The sequence below is a fragment of the Mus musculus genome, chromosome 18, assembly GCF_000001635.26.
Source record: "Mus musculus strain C57BL/6J chromosome 18, GRCm38.p6 C57BL/6J".
Classification (NCBI taxonomy): Eukaryota; Metazoa; Chordata; class Mammalia; order Rodentia; family Muridae; genus Mus; species Mus musculus.
In genome coordinates, this window is record NC_000084.6 from 72908178 (window position 1) to 72925159 (window position 16982).

The 16982-nt window shown below is 40.2% G+C and overlaps 1 long non-coding RNA gene across 1 annotated transcript; it reads right to left on the reverse strand.

Annotated features, from left to right (window-relative positions):
* Positions 1-712: 712 nt before the first annotated feature.
* Positions 713-12913, reverse strand: Gm31908 (predicted gene, 31908). Its single transcript, NR_168034.1, has 4 exons — positions 12778-12913; positions 11943-12050; positions 4869-4985; positions 713-2652 (listed from the first exon to the last, which is right to left on the reverse strand). It is a non-coding gene; the product is annotated as a predicted gene, 31908 (long non-coding RNA).
* Between the last annotated feature and the right edge of the window lie 4069 nt (positions 12914-16982).

Here is a 16982-nt window from a genome sequence, read left to right on the forward strand (position 1 = left end):
TAGTTTCTCTCCTTGTGTTGGAGTTTTCCATTTATTATCCTTTGAAGGGCTGGATATGTGGAAAGATGTTGTGTAAATTTGGTTTTATCATGGAATACCTTGGTTTCTTCATCTATGGTAATTGAGAGTTTTGCTGGGTATAGCAGCCTGGGCTGGCATTTGTGCTGTCTTAGGGTCTGTATGACATCTGCCCAGGATCTTCTGGCTTTTATAATCTCTGGCAAGAAGTCTGGTATAATTCTGATAGGTCTGCCTTTATATATTACTTGACCTTTTTTCCCTTACTGCTTTTAATATTCTTTCTTTGTTTTGTGCATTTGGTATTTTGATTATTATGTAATGGGAGGAATTTCTTTCCTGGTCCAATCTAGTTGGTATTCTGTAGGCTTCTTTTATGTCCACGGACATCTATTTCTTTAGGTTAGGGAAGCTTATTTTCTATAATTTTGTTGAAGATATTTTCTCGCCCTTTAAGTTGGGAATCTTCGTTTTCTTCTATACCTATTATCCTTAGGTTTGGTCTTCTCATTGTGTCCTGAATTTCCTGGATGTTTTGGGTTAGGCCCTTTTTGCACTTTGCATTTTCTATGACTGTTGTGTTAATGTTTTCTATGATATCTTCTGCACCTGATGTTCTCTCTTCTATCTTTTGTATTCTGTTGATGATGCTCAGATCTATGATTCATGATCTCTTTCCTAGTTTTTTTTTTCTCTCCAGAGTTGTATCCCTTTGTGATTTCTTTATTGTTTCTACTTATATTTTTAGAGCCTGGATGGTTTTATTCAATTCTTTCACATGTTTGTTTGTGTTTTTCTCTAACTCTTTAAGGGATTTTTGTGTTTCCTCTTTAAAGGCTTCTACTTGTTTATCTGTTTTCTCCTCTATTTAAGGGTGTTATTTATGTCTTTCTTGAAATCCTTTATCAGCATCATGAGATGTGATTTTAAATCTAAATCTTGCTTTACCAGTGTGTTGGGGTACCCAGGACTTGCTGTGGTGGAAGAACTGGGTTCTGATGATGCCAAGTAACTTTGGTTTCTATTAGTAAGGTTCTTGCATTTGCCTTTTGCCATCTGGTTATCTCTGGTATTAGTTGGTCTTGCTGTCTCTGGCTGGAGCTTGTCCTTCCTGTTGGCCTGTGAGCCTGCATCAGCACTCCTAGGAGACTATTATTTCCTGGCAGAACCTGTGTACAGAGGGCTGTGGAAAAGCCTTACCTCCTGGGTTCAGATAGTGACCAGAATAATCCAGTCCCAGCTGTTCCACTATTCCTGTGCGCTATGTGCTCCTGGCTGGTCCTATATTAGACAGTTATTGGAGAGAAAGTGGCTATTTCACCTCTGAGCCCAGGAGTGAGAGCACTTCTGGGAGAACAGCTCTCTCCTGGTAGGACCTGTGTGCAGAGGGCTGTGAAACAGCCTTAGCTCCTGGATGCAGATCTATTCTGCTTAATATTATAAGGCATATCATGAGCATTTATGAAAATCACAATTAAACTCATTTTAATACAATTAATATACAATAATACTAAAATTACTCTCTAGATTCACTGAGTCATACTTCATTCACATCAAAATTATTTTAAAGAACATTACAACAAATTCTTTAATATTGTAATATGCTCTTTTTCCAGCAGGTGTAATGAATGGTGGAATATATGGATTTTTCCTCAGTAACCACTGACTCTACCTAGTTAAGCAGAAGATAACTTTTATAATGGTCACTCAGCACTACAAGAAAGTGATGTCTCATTAGGCAGAAGTTTATTGCATCCATGCTGTCTAAGAAGAAATATTTGGCAAATTAATTATCTTTCCTCTTAACTAGCTACTCTGCTCAAGTTCCTGTGATATATCCAAAAAGAATATGTCTATGGCAACATGCACATTCAAAGTAATAAACTCTAATATATTCCTCAGTAGCCTCGTTCTGCTTTGAAAGTATAATTCAAGAAATATGGAGGGACTCTTCCCTTGTGGTTTATTTATTAGGTTCCTAGGGTATTCAGTTGGGTTTGTTTGTTTGTTTGCTGTTGGGTTACTGGTTTTCATTCATGGATTTAGAGACAGCATATCATTTAATCCACAGCTTGTCTCAAAATTTCTGTCATTAAATGTAAGGCTTACAAGACAGTGAAACCACTAGAGCCACACTGAGACCAAAGAACCAAATTATACTGAAGTACAAGCTGCCAAGTTTTCACCAAGAGAAGGAAGAGTAGCATTGCCAAAAGGGAGGTTAGCTTTCATGGGATGATTTAAGTCAAGTGGGAGAGTGGTCAGGGAGCACTGAGGGGAAGAAAATTGCTGCAAACAAAGGGATTATTGTAAGCAGGATGAGGGCCTCTGGTCTTTAAGATAAAAGGATGCTTTCAGGGTTCAGATAACAGGATGCTGTTGTCAGTCTGCTCTCGATGAGATAAAGGTCAGATTCCTGAGATGTGCAGTAAGGGTAGGTTTTATTTCCCCTATGGGGCTTGTTTCATCTTGGTCAGGGACTTGGGTCAGCCTAAGATCTCAGCCTTTTATTGATTATAGGTCTGTTGGTAGTCTCCTCCAGGTACCTCCTGTTGAGTGGGGCATCAAGTCTGGAAGTAGAAAGGCTGGGTATGTCTGGTCCAAGTCATAGAGTGACTTATTCTTCAAGAGAACCTAAAAGGTGATATGGGAAGGAAGACAGACTGGTTAGGAAAAGTCTGAGGAAAGTATGTTTACCTGGTTTGAGTGCATTTAAGGAGGCACGAGGCTGGGAAGCAAACAGTATGTGCAGTTTCTATTTCTCTGAAAGGTCTGCTTCCCTCCTAGCCAAGGACTTGGACAAGTCTAACAAGAAGCATGGCCTAGCACTCCTAATCTTTCTGCCTCCATCTCCCAAGTGCTGGGATTACAAATGGATGCTACCACACCTGCTCATAGTCTAAATAATAATCAAAAGTGCAGATGTTTAGAATCTAGATCATGGTGGATGTGATCTCCAGTTTTTATGTCTCCTGCATTTATAATTTGATAATCTCTTATTTCATGTCCATGATAGATGTACCTTCACTTGAGCTTAAGGACAACACTGTAAGAAAATTACAGTTGAGTGAGGAGCAGAAGTTTCTAGACAAAGCTAAAACTCTAGGCAAATGTCTGCTTTACCATCCACTGCTTAGTGAGTCTTGATGATCCAGATGCATAAGAGTAGCCTTGCAGCAGGCACACGGATGATACCATCTTACCTTCCAGACTAGGATCTCCAAAATGCCCTGTACTTTAAAGCCACACACAGCAGTGTCATTCAAGACTTCATAGGCAAAAGCATTCTTTTAATCTGCTTCCTACTCTTGTTCTTGTGGATGTCTCAGAAAGCAAAGACAGACTTTAATTCATTAATTCATTCATTGAACAATGTTCGGGTTTGTGTTAATCAACCATTGGGTAGCATTTTCTCTGGGATTAGAGCATTCCATCATACAGAGAAGCTCTTTAAGACAGAAGGTAAACGGCAGCTTTAGGAAGTTCCTGAAACCTACTAGACTCAATAGGCCTCTCCCTCCCAAGAATAAACAATAAGATGGCTGAGAGGCTGAGTCATACTCAGACAAGACAGAAAGTCTGCTTCTTTGCAGAACAGTTGAGCTTCCTAGAAGAGGTGTAGACCAACTGAGCAATTCTCTAATCTCTTGAGCCATCTGTGTGGTAAGTTCTAGATTTTTTAACTTTTGTCACCCATGACGGGATAAGCTTAGGTGACACAGCTATCTTTGAGTCATTTCTGCTCCTAAGTAACTCCTCAACCATACACTGTTAAGTAAACCTAATACAACTCATTGGTTCACCAAGTTGGACTTTGGACTTTGGTGGCATCCATCCTTTGTTGTGTTGTGAGCTCCCTAGCTGGGATGAATAGATGTTTGTATGTGAGTTACATCTTCCCAGGGAAAGTGTTGTCATACAACATATCTTTTCTCTTTTCTCTTTTCTCTTTTCTTTTCTTTTCTTTTCTTTTCTTTTCTTTTCTTTTCTTTTCTTTTCTCTCTCTCTCTCTCTCTCTCTCTCTCTCTCTCTCTCTTCATTTTTTTGAGGCAGGGTTTCTCTGTGTAGCTCTGGATGTCCTGGAATTCACTCTGTAGACCAGGCTGGCCCCAAACTCAGAAATTCACCTGCCTGTGCCTCCCAAGTGCTGGGATTAAAGGTGTGTGCCACCACTGCCCAGCACAAAGACTTTTCTATACATTTTTATATGTAAGTCTGAGATAAAAATCTTTGAAAGAGAAAAAGATTAATAAAACATCATCCATATCTATAGAAGGTCCAAAAGGGAGAAAATAAGACTCTATTTCTTCAGCCTTGATGTTGCATTTGACCATTTCAATTTAATCCTTGTACAGCCTTGTCATCTTACACTTAAAGTAACAGTCACACAAAGAATTATACATACAGAGATAGAATTAGCACACTAACATAGGCAGGCATACTTACTCTTACAATATTAAAACTTATTGAACAATAAATTCATTACACATCAATTTAATTGACTACAATTTTTGCCAAGTAGTTATGATTTTCCTCAGTTGGTTGACATGGCCAAGTATATATCTTTTTATTCCAATTTTAATTACTAATATTAATTCTTTTACCATATAGAGAACATCACACAGTTGATAGATAGATAGATAGATAGATAGATAGATAGATAGATAGATAGAAAAATAGATACATAGAAAGACAGATAGACAGATAGATGATAGACACATATATGTATGGTTATAGAAAAACTATAATAAGATTAAAGAGGCTGCAAAGTCCAAGGAATTCAGAGCTCTGACTGAAGGCAGAGAGATCATACAGATGCAAAGAAAATCACTGCAGATGATTAGTCTTACCTCCTGCGTACAGCTTCTGGAGTTAAGCAGAGCCAAGCTTCAGGGCCTCAATGTTGAGCCAGGTGCAGGATTGAGTCTAGCTGCAAAGGAACACACTAGTGTACAAGAGGCAGAGGTCTGAAAGAACAAAATATGAATGGACAGATGGAAAATTGAGTGAAGACCATCAAGAAGTAGAGCCTGAGCTGAGCTGAGCTGAAGCTATAGGGGTAATTAGTTCTCCACTTGACCTCTTTATCCACATCGCAAGTGGTCAAATAACAGGTCAGTGGAGAAGGTAATTACTGTGTTATCCTCACAAAGTTAAGTTGTCTCCTCTTTATGGGGTCCATGTGAATATTTTGTACCAGTCATCAACAGTGCACTCACTAAATTCTCAAGCCTGGCTTTGATACCTATACCTATACCTATACCTATACCTATACCTATACCTATACCTATGTATACATAATGGATCTATATCTATGTCTATACTTATTTCAATATAAATATCTATAATCAACTTATATTTGTCTATATCTTCTACATCTATAACTATACCATTATCTAGATGTATCTATATTGTTAGATATATCATTATATATCTGTATCTCAATACCGACACTGATACAGATACAGACATAGTTATAAATAGACTTTGTAGATATATGTGTGTATATGTGGGAGTGTGTATCAGAATTTGACATCAGGGTGTCTTCTTTAGCCTCTTCTATTTTTATTTTGATCTTTTATTCCAGGCAGAGTCTGTCACTGAACCTAGGGTTCACTGTATCGTTGACATGAGCTTGGCAACAAGTCCCAGAGTTCTCCCTGTCTCTGCCAAGCACAGTCCTGAGGTCCTAGAGATGCTCTGGCTCACACGTGCTGGAGACTTGAGCTCAGATTTTCATGCTTGTTTATCAAGCTTTTACCCACTGATCTCCCTGTGCTGTATAAGTTTTATCTATTGTTCCTAAAATATTCTTTGGTAACTTTTAAATTTGGAGATTATAAGATAATTACACAATTTCTCTTTTCTCTCTCCGCCCTCCACAATTTCCCATACACCCCTCCTTGCTCTCTCAAATCCATGACCTCTTTTCCCATTAGTTCCTAAATATAACCAGATCAACCCATATGCTGTCACTTGTACAGTTGTTTTCAGCACTGACCATTGATATTGGATAACCATTTGGTGAGCTCTTCTCTGGGGAAGATTATTTCCTCCACTCCCAGAACTCCTTAGTTGCCTGTAATTCTTTGTGTGGGGTTGTGGCTTTAATATATCCGTGTGCTCCTACTTTCCTGGTGTACTTTTGTAAATTTATGGACGGTGCCTTTTTATTTTCAGAATGAATGATCAGTTTGTGTCTTGCAGGTAGTGCTAGATGCAGATAGGAGATGGTGTCCACCTGCTAAACTAGAGATGCAGAGTCATCCTGCCTCTGTATGTGTGCTCAAAACAGAACCAGCCTGCTTATAAAATGGAATCACTCTAGGCAGAGCACAGGATGAAAAATACTATTTATCTCGGTATTGGCATGGCTTATATCAGGGCAGAGACACTCATAAATACCAGGCCTGTGGCTTATCCTGAGATCTCTTATTTAATAAGAGATTATTTAATAATACATTATGTTTATTGTCTAGCAAAACAATTTGTAAAGGATCTGTATGTCAATATTATACAACACCTTTATTGTGGTTGTTGTGGAGTTCAGGCAGAGGAAGTCAGTGTAAAATTGTCCTCACCCAAATAGCATAAGCACCTGGAAGAAAGAGAGAAATTTCTAACTCACAACAAATGAGCCACCTAGGAACAGCCTGTCTGTCTTAGCTTCAACTTCTATGTGCTGAGCAAATAAAAGATACTGCATGTGTGCAGCAGAAAGTGTTAAATAACACAAAAAGGAAAAAGAAGGGGGGAAAACAGAGGTAATGGAGTTTCAATTTCTCGGGCTTTAGAAGACCAAGCAGCAAAGAAATACAGGGGTTGGGGGCAGACCTTTGCAGGCCCTAGGGGACAAATTATCCACTTAGGGAATCTCCTTCTACAGTCCCTTTATGGTTTCAGTGACTCAAAATTTGCAAGACACCCTTCCTTACTGCCTTGCTTTTAAGTGAAAGCAAGCTCTGTCAGGAAGGTGTCTGAGTGATAAATTAGATGTCCTCTGTTGAAAGAGGGTGGAGCAGGGGCTGACCCAGGAGTGCTGGCAAAGCATCCTCTTGCCAGCGGGGATGACTTGAGAGATCATCAGTTGGCTAATTATAGCCTAACCAATCACAAGCTCCCTGCAGTCCTCTGGAGATGCAGGCTGCATTCCCATTGTGAAGCCACACTCCAGGGCTGTGTGAAGGCAGTCAGTTGATCTAGAATTCTAGACAATAGACGCTGCTGCCCTGCCTCAACAAGTCTGTTGATTAGCAGAGGAGCAAAAACTATTGTGTATCTAGACATCTAGTTTCTAACACCTTTTAGGAATCACACCCCTTCCCACTTACTTTGTTTGCTTTGGGTTGGTATTTTAGCCAAGCATGCATAGTTCTTAAGTACCTATGATTTATTAGACTCTGTCAGGGAAGAATAGGAGTGTTGTGGCCTCTTGCCTGTATTTGCATTTGTGATGTCCTGCAGTTTTCATGTGATAGAAGTTGAAGAATTATTGTTAAATGCATAAATGAATAGCATTGTAGAGTCATAAAGCATCCTGTGGTACTTTACACTGTAGTAATTGATGACATCATTATTTCAATAAAAAAAGACATGGTGAATAGAAACTCATACCAATCAATATTATGCTGGAATCTATAGACTGCTTTCCCCCAAAACAAGCTCAGTGGCTTCATCTCCCTTAAAAACAGGCTTCTTCTGTGGCTTGCTATCTATTAAGTGAGCTTCAATATGTATCCTACCGATTGCTAATCCATATTCCTCAGCCCCACCTGTGAGTCCAGGATATCTGGGGAAAGGATATGCTGTTCACAGTCTGAACAAGTTTAAGACTACAGCTATCCATGATTAGAAACGTGCAAAAAGAAACAAAGTGTTATTGTGTAGAAAACACTGAATCTAAATCAGGGGCACCCTGGGACAAAGGAGAAAGAGCAGCAGCTCTGGGACCTGTGAGTGTCAAATGCAGTCAGGGCTATGTGATAAAGAACAAGTCCAAAAGAGCAGCTATGACGTCAGACCATGACCAGTCAGGATGAGTTGGGTTATCCCTGTTGGGAACACATCTGGAAAATGTGGGCTTGGTTAGGAAGTACAGCCCTGGTCAGCCTCCTCTTCCTCCCATGAACCTCTGGGAGAGATACAGCTGCTGCCTCCTTCCTGCCTCCATGCTATGCCAAAAGCTCAGATTTTCTCTGTTTATCTTACTGAGCAAATGCCCAGTCCTGATACTACTCCACACTAGTGGCATCGCCATGACCATGATGGAAGCGGTCTCTACCTTAGACTATCCAATGTTTAGGAAAAAGCCATGGGCATGGGACTAGTTGGAACCTGTGGAGTGTTATATTTTCTTTCATAAACCTAGTTCCTTTTTAGTGTCCAACCGCTGCCATCTAATGATGCCTTGATATTTCAATTCTGCTTTTCCCTTCTGTGAATTTCCCACTCTGTACCTCCGACTTTCAAGATTTTACTAAACTTCAGATAGTGCTCAGCTATGCTGTAAATGGTTACTAGTTATCATCCTTGGCCTAGTCATTTCAAATACTTGTTTGTTTGTTTGTTTGTTGGTTTGTTGGTTTGTTTGTTTGTTTTGGTGTATGGGGTTGTGATACTTGGTTGGAATTTTGTACTTTGAAATGTGTTAGCCTTTATGATAAGCCTCTCCTTTTATTAGGCAGTTAACATCACCTATAGCTACCTTTAAGGATTGGGTATTAAGTGGGAAATTTTTATTCTCATCTACAAAAAAATAGAAGATGCCACATCTGCATGACTAACCTGGCCTTCCCTACATCTGTTTCTCCCAGTCCTTTGTGGCTTTTTCACTTTCACACACTTCAGAGTATGGATTCTGGGGGGGTGCTTGGTCCCCTTTATTCTTTATTCTTCCCAGTCCCCATTTAAATAAACAAAATCAAAGGTCACCTCTGTACTGTTACATTTGTGTGTCACCTTGACACAAGCTGGGGCCGTCAGAGAGAAAGGTGACTCAGTTGAGGAAATGTCTCCATGAGATCCAGCTGTAAGGCAACTTTTCAGTTAGTGATCAATAAGGGAAGGGCCCAGCCTATGTTGGTTGGTGCTATCCCTGGGTTGGTGGTGGTCCTGCATGCTAAACAATCCAAGGGAAGCAAGCTATTAAGCAGTAGACCTCGATGTCCTCTGCATCAGCTCCTGCCTCCAAGATTCTGCTGTGTTTAAGTTACTGTTCTGACTTCCTTCAATGATAAACAGTGCTGTGGAAATGTAAGCCAAATAAACCCTTTCCTTCACAACTTGCTTTGTGGTCATAGTGTTTCACCACAGCAATAAGCAAAGTAGCTTAAGCATCTATGGCTTGACCCTTTTCTATTCCTTCTATCCATAAAAAGATCATTCCATTCTGCAACTGTATTTAGTGTTTTCTTTGAACATCTCCAGTGACTAGGGATTTGTAAAAGGAAGAAGGGGGTGTTTTTTTCAGGCACAGAAGATACACACACACTGAACAATGCCCTAGAAGGTCAAAGCAGAGATTGCAATCAGTCACCTGCAAGCCTGAAAGTGTAAGGATTGCTAACAGCAACCAACACTGGGAGTAAAAAACAACGCAGATTCCCACAGGAACCACTGGAAAGAGCTACTGTGACTAACATCTTGACTTCAGACTGCCATCCAGAAGAAATAGGAATGAATACATTTGATTTCTATAACTCTAGGTATCTGCTAATATAGGCAATAGCCACTACTTATGGACAGTGCAACTCTTGGCAAATCATACTATTCCCAGTTCTGAAATATGAATGATGATGATAACGATGATAATGATGGCTATCACCAGAGCTGTGAGGAAGAAATGTAGTCAGGTTAAGAAATATACTTCCTAATAACAATATAAATATTACTTACTGGAGTTATTCTAATGATTTTCGTTCTATAAGGAAGAGATTGGGAAAGAAGAAAATATAGCAATGAGGAGAAGTTGAGGATAAGTGAAGCAAAGAGAGGGAAAGGATGAGTAGGAAATGAGATTTTAGTTCTAAGGTGAAATGTTGTTCCTGTCAACCATTGAATATTGTTATTGTTTTTAGAAAGCTAGTGCTTCATTGTAGGCACTTAGAAAGGGAGTCAGCAAAACTAGTTTTGACTCTCAGGTGGGAAGGACTTAAAAATTAACAAGTTGACTATTTCTAGATGCTAAACACTCTTGATCTCACAACTCTTTGAACTTTAGAGATGAGGGGCATACACGAGAAATCCGAGGTTCCAAGGCTTCATCATTGGTACAAGGTCATCATGTCAGCCCAATTCTGACTTCCAAACTTTCTACTATACCACTATCCAATACCGCATCACTCACACAACCAGTAAAGCCAGCAAACACACACACTCCCTGTCAGAGTCTCCTTCAAGCCGCTGACATAAACCATCCCATAGTCTCCACAGGAAGGGCTTACTCCCTCCTCCTCCATTCAATGGCAGGTGTGTCACTGCTGCTCAGAAATATGCATGCCAACGCTATTATTAACCTGCTGGAATCTGAGCTGCCGCCTCCTACTTGGGCAATTTTCCAACCATTTAGTGGCATAATCATCAAAGACAAGGATGTAAACATTTCCCCCTGCAGGGTGGGAAGAAGGCCAGAAGACTCAACCTTGGTGAACTCCCTATGGGAAGCCGCTCGGTGGGTGAGTATAGACACAGTCTTCTCTGATAGCCAATTTGGAGGGAGGAGAATTATTTCTGGCCCTAGTTTCCTTGTCAAATCAATAGGCCATGCATCAATAGCAAACTGAGATTCAGCAATAAGAAATCATGGAACAATAAACATGCTATAACCTAGAAGGAAAAAATGCACTGTTGAATGAAAGAAACCAGTTGCAAAAGACCACATATCACACACATGGGTTTATGTGAGATGGCCAGAGAGATACGTCTATAGCAACAGAAAGCAATCGGTGATTGCCTAACGGTGAGTGAGCAGTGTAAACTGTGAATGAGTCTGAGCAAACCTGCCAAGCAGATGAAGACAGGTAAGCACTGGGGTGCCAAACAATGCAACTTAGGTCCTTTGTGCAAATGTGACTTAACTGTACCTTCAACGTATTCTATGGTGTGTTCATTTTTACTCTTTAAAAAGCAAATCCAGCCTTTCTTAAATTCCTGGGACGAGGCTGGAGAGGTGGCTCAACCAGGAGTGTCTACTGCTACATCCACTCCAGTAGTGACTCGAATTACAGACCTAGAAACCTGGATGCAGTCCCGAGACAAAAGTTCATGGAAACGTAGTCTCCTGGGACTGTGGCATCCTGTATAACAAATACTCCAGTAATGTTCTTGCTTTAGTCAGAGAACATATCTGTATGCTTTCCCTCAGTATTGTTTTACTATAGGTGTCTCCAAGAAATGACTTGCCAAATACTCTGACAAAATTGAACTTTGCTTCCTGGCCTTCACCAATGCCCTAGGTAGTCCTTGAGCTGACTCTGGGCTTGGAATTCAGTGCAGCCAAATTACTCCCATATGCAAGAATTTACCATGACCTAGGAAGAAGGAAGGTTGTGGTCTAAGAAGGAACTAGAGTAAATACTTAGGACTATAGATAGCTGAGTCACTCCCATACACAGGAATTTACAATGGCTTAGTGGGCAGGTGGACTATCCAATAGACTAGAATTGCAACTACAGCAAGGGCACGAAGCCCCTGCCCCTGGCTTCTAAGATTAAGCCAACCTTGGGTGGGGCTGCTTTTGATCTCAGTTGTTAACATTGATTTTTATCCCAGTTGGTTCCTGTTAGCTTTTAAGTATGCATTCCTCTGTTTTGTTGTAAAAGTATATATATAAGACTGATGTTCACTTTGACAAATTACATCCAGATACAGCATACTCCCTTGTGTCCATGCCTGTTTGTCACCCTTCTCACCTACTCCCTGCCCACCTGTAACTGGAATTCTGATTTCTCCCGCGGATTGATGGGGGCCAACTGAGGCTGGTCCACGGTAGTCTGCTGCACAAGCCTGAAGTCCAGAGTCTGATCCACACATGCCTGTAAAAATCCAGTATGTAAAAAACCTACTCCTACTGTGGAAGAGGCAGGAACAGGAGGGTCTCGGGGCTTATTGGCCTGCAGCTTGAGCCAAATTCTTAATCCCCAACTTCAATGAGAGAGACCTTGTCTCAAAAGCTAAAGTGAAGGATTGTACAGGAAGATACCCAATGCTGACTCTTGGCCTCCACATGTGGGCACACATATGAGCACATACATATACATACACCATACACAATTAGTTAATTAATATAAAATTCCAGAGTTGATTGCTAGCTGAAAATCCTAGAAACAGAACTCAGATATAAAAATACCAAATACATTCTCCAAAATGCACAGGGAGATTCCTGTTTGGGGAAAGTTTTCTAAGAGTACCCAGTTTTCTTTCTCCTTGGGAAATATTTAGAGAAAGAACAGCCATCTGCATCCTGACAGTTCAACATTGAATTATTTCCCTTAGTGTTTCCTGGGAACCTGGATAGTAAGAGTTTAGATCCAAGTCTATGGTGAAGTAAAAGTTAAGTTATTTTATCCCTCTGGTCCTTAGCTTCTTTGCCGACCGAATGAAAAGGCTGGTCTACACCATTAAATCCATGACTGTCTACAGGTCTCATGCTTTATTGTGATTATATTAGTTGAATTCCAGATATTCTGGTAGAGAATAACCATATACTTTTAGCCTTTCAACAACCTTGAGAAAAAAACCAAACCAAACCAAAACAATTACCTCATAAAAGAAGAGTCTCCAAGGAGTTGCCTTCATTCAGTAGGTTGCACAACTAATGAGAAACAGAGCCAAAGTTTGAGTCAGGCTCTTTCAACCTTAAACCACACTATTCCCAGATCTCTTCCAGTCTCAAAGCACAGAGAGCCACTGTGCCGTTAACTTCCCAGAACAGAGGAAACTAAGAGCAGGTAGCATTCATAGTGACACAAAATATAAATAATACCTCTTAATAAATGTTCATACTACTGAAAATACTGTCCGTGTGTGTGTGTGTGTGTGTGTGTGTGTGTGAATGGTGTTGAGTAAGAAACGGTGACTATAACCATCTACCAGTTCCTAGCTTTCTCATGTATGATATAAGTTATGGGTAACCAGGCACATGCTAGTGGAACAGAAGCTAAGTAGATCAAGAAATAAGCAATTGGATGGGAAGCAATTATGTTCTGGGATAGTCTTGAGTTACCAGTCAGATTGTGTTTCCATGACCAGCTAGCTCCTCTCTCATGAAAAGCACGTGTCCAGAACTCATATTTAACCTTTCCCTTGGCTCTGGTGTGAGCTATCTGCATCTGCTGGTAACTTCAGTTATAAAGAGAGGGATCCAGTACACCAGACATGAACTCACTTTAATCTCAACAATTCACAAAGAACATACTTTTCCATCAGTATCTTCTGAAAACGCCACCGTTACACTAAATTCCGAATTATATTTAGACCAAGTCCTTAATCCTTGTATTTTTTCTGACACTGGCTTTTCTATTTCTTGGGTCCTGTTTCTTGTAAAAATCATGATGCAGGCTTGATCATGAACCCGCCTTTTCACTTCCTACAACCAAAGCCCTTTCCCAAGATAGCAGTGAAATGGCCTTGGCAACAATGTCCTCATGTCACTGGGAGAACTAGCAAATCAGGAGCAATACTAAAACTGTGCCTGTCTGGCAGGTTTCCTGACCTCTACAGAAACTCTAAGGGCTTTCCAGAATCTCTTATTTAAATCGTTGGGGTTTTAAGTTAGCTTGCATTGATTTGTGGTGCTTACAATTAAGAGCTCCAACCAATGCATGCAATAAAGCCTCAGAGAAAAGAGAAAGAGGACCTTGGGGAAGGATGATTCATAAAGCTGTAGTTCAGGTTGTGTGGTGGAAAATTAGACATTATCTCCCGTGGTCACTTGGAATAATGAATCCACTGAAGACAAGGTTTGTGAGAAACACATATCTTCTCTTATCAAAGCCAAAGAGAGAGCTTGAAATTTTCAAGAACTGTAGAATTGGGGGAATACTTCACAGATGAACGACTTAAAGAAATAGTCTGACAAGATCAAAATATTCTATTCTTGGCTCAAGGCACTGACCAAAAAAATACAATAAAATAAAAACCCGAAACTCTCTCTGGCTGTAGAAAATAATCTCTTATCTCATGCAGCTGCGGGGCTAAGATAGTTGAAAAACCAAACATGGTGTTTGATCCTACAGCTTGCAAGAAAAGATGTCGGATGAATTCGCCAGTTCTCTTTGGGGAAGTTAAAGTGCTGATAGGGAAAGACAGAATAGAAAAATCGGAATGGGGTAATGGGAGTCACAGAGGACACACGCAGCACCAACACTTCCCATCAGCTGGAGGAGACCAAGACAAGATTTCTTCCCTGTCACTAAAGAGACTTTTTGCTTAATAGCAAACTGTGAGGATGCAGGTTGTAAGATCTATTTTAGCAGAGAGATTCAGAAATCACCACATGTTCTTCAAATGCAAACACATCACTAAGATTCCACAGGGAATAAGAGGAAAACACTGACTATCGTGGAAAAGGCTTAGCCATGGCAAGGAACTTACAGCACATTACAGAATAGTTTGACAGCCTAGGAAATGAGGATAAAAATGGATTTTAAGGGAATCAAAGGAAAGGGAGAAAGCTTTCAAATCCAAGGGCAGTGCATGAGTATGGGTGTAGTAATTGGTATGCTGGCACAAGCAGCTGGGAATCATTCTAAATTTTTTTTTTTTGCTCAGTTTATTAACCAAAACCCGAATTCAACAGTGGCCTTGAGTACATGGAACTGAATTGAGATGCTATGCATGTCATAATGCACACAATAAAAATGTCAGACCCAGCGGAAGGAAGCAGTACAGGAGTGAACTCACCGTCTCTGCCATGCTCGCCTTTCCTAATGAGTCCGGGAGGACCTTCAACTTTGTTCTGCAGCCACTCATTGAGAAGTTATTTTCAGCAGAACATGAGCACCTTGTAAATCACACACAGCTCTTTTTAACCTGCCAGAGATGGTGTGGGGAGTTGCCACAGTTGACATTGGCTTTCCTGTTTCAGAGGAAAGTTAGTACGTCCTAGAGGCAAGGCGGCTGGGATGTCAGAACCCTAAGAAGTAACCACAGGTGACTCCGCCATCAAACACGCAGAAGGTTTCACTTCTTCCTGATCTCTCAGTGTCAGGTTAGCTCTATATTCCTGTATGGTATCTCTCTCTCTCTCTCTCTCTCTCTCTCTCTCTCTCTCTCTCTCTCTCTCACACACACACACACACACACACACACTAGTTACTTCATTGAAAAAGTAGAATTTTGATTTAAATTGAATCCAAACCTGATCTTGGATGCAGCTCAACTGTGTAGTGCTGGATTCTGGGTATGCATAACTAGATTCAACCTTCCAAGTTCTCATGTGCTGCTGTTGCCTGCTAGTTCAGAGAGATTAGAATTAGAAACCATTACTTATTAACAAAGTAAATTCTATCTTGATCAGGCTGGAGCACAAGCAGATCTAACAATGAGTTAGCCTGTCCAGTGATACTAATATTCTATCTACAGCAGGCTAGAAAGCTTTGTGAACCAGCAGCAAGCCACTCTGGATAGATCAAGGCACTGTACTGAGCTTAGAGAAATATCTATGCTTCCTTCAGCAGCTGGTGATTCTACCAGTATGCAAAAGATCTTGGTCCCTGATAAGAGACTCTACACATGATCAAAGGAGGAAAGAAGACCATAGACGTTAAGTAAAGCTATTTACATTTTTTTTAAAGGCCAGGCTTTCTGATCAGTAATATATTCTGCCTAGCAGGGATTTTACATTTCTGCCTTGGTTTATGTCCAGGGTTGTGATGAGAACTGGCTTCCATCTCTTACTCTATGATAAGCTTGATCACAAAATACTTCTGACTGTGCATCATCTCAGAGGTTGCAATGCTGGAGGCTACATAAGTCTTAGTTCTGGATCAGCTCTCCATGGTCTTCCATCACCTCACTTGTAAATAAGGTTATGTTTAATGTCACAACTTTATCTTCACTCTACATTTATATGGATATATTTCTCAGGTCTTTCAGATATACTACGTCCTACAACTCTAAAAAAATCTCAGCTTTCCCCATTGATAGGTTTGGACTTTGCAGCAGTGATTATAGAACATTCCTTGCTCGCTGCACCTTATACAGCAGTTGTGAGGAACCTCAACTGAACAGTGACCAGGGGACCTTTCTCCCTGAAGCTTTCAACTGTAATTGAATTCGTTTCTGTTCCCAAAATACTCCAGTGAGTTGCCTATATTGGAAATGGGGATAATTCGTACTTCTCCTTCTCCCAGAAACTTCATATTTTAGAATACTAAACCTCAAAACAGCCAAAAATGACCTTTCCCCCTAAATAAGCTAAACACACCACAACACTGGCACAGTCCTCTCTATGGGCTGTAAACAGTTGTTAGGTATTACAAGAGCTCAGATGTCTCAACTCAGTAAAACTCAAGATAAATTCAGATGGTGACATTTTCCTCTGTGATTCTTTTATTTCTGTACCCATTTAAGTGATTTCCAGAACCTGCTAAATGTCATCTAAGTTACCTAAAGCTTGAGGAACTATTTTGCAGAGATTTTTTTAAATGCAATTATACCTCTATTTGACAATACCATCTGCTTCTAGCCTTTCTCACTCTGTCAGCTTCTGGTTTAGTTAACTCCTTTATGGCTGCAATTGTCTGACTGCTGATATCGTTTTTACGGTACAAACAGGTGAGGTTATTAAATGAAGAAAAACAAGTATAAGTATTCCCCAGTAAACATCAAACTTACCAAGGAATTCAATTATAATAAGTCCAATATTTCTGTTTCTAGTATAAGAAACTACTAATGCAGGCATTAATCTATCATAATCACTACTGCATAATGGTAGGAAGTTGATATTGATATTAGAAGGCCTA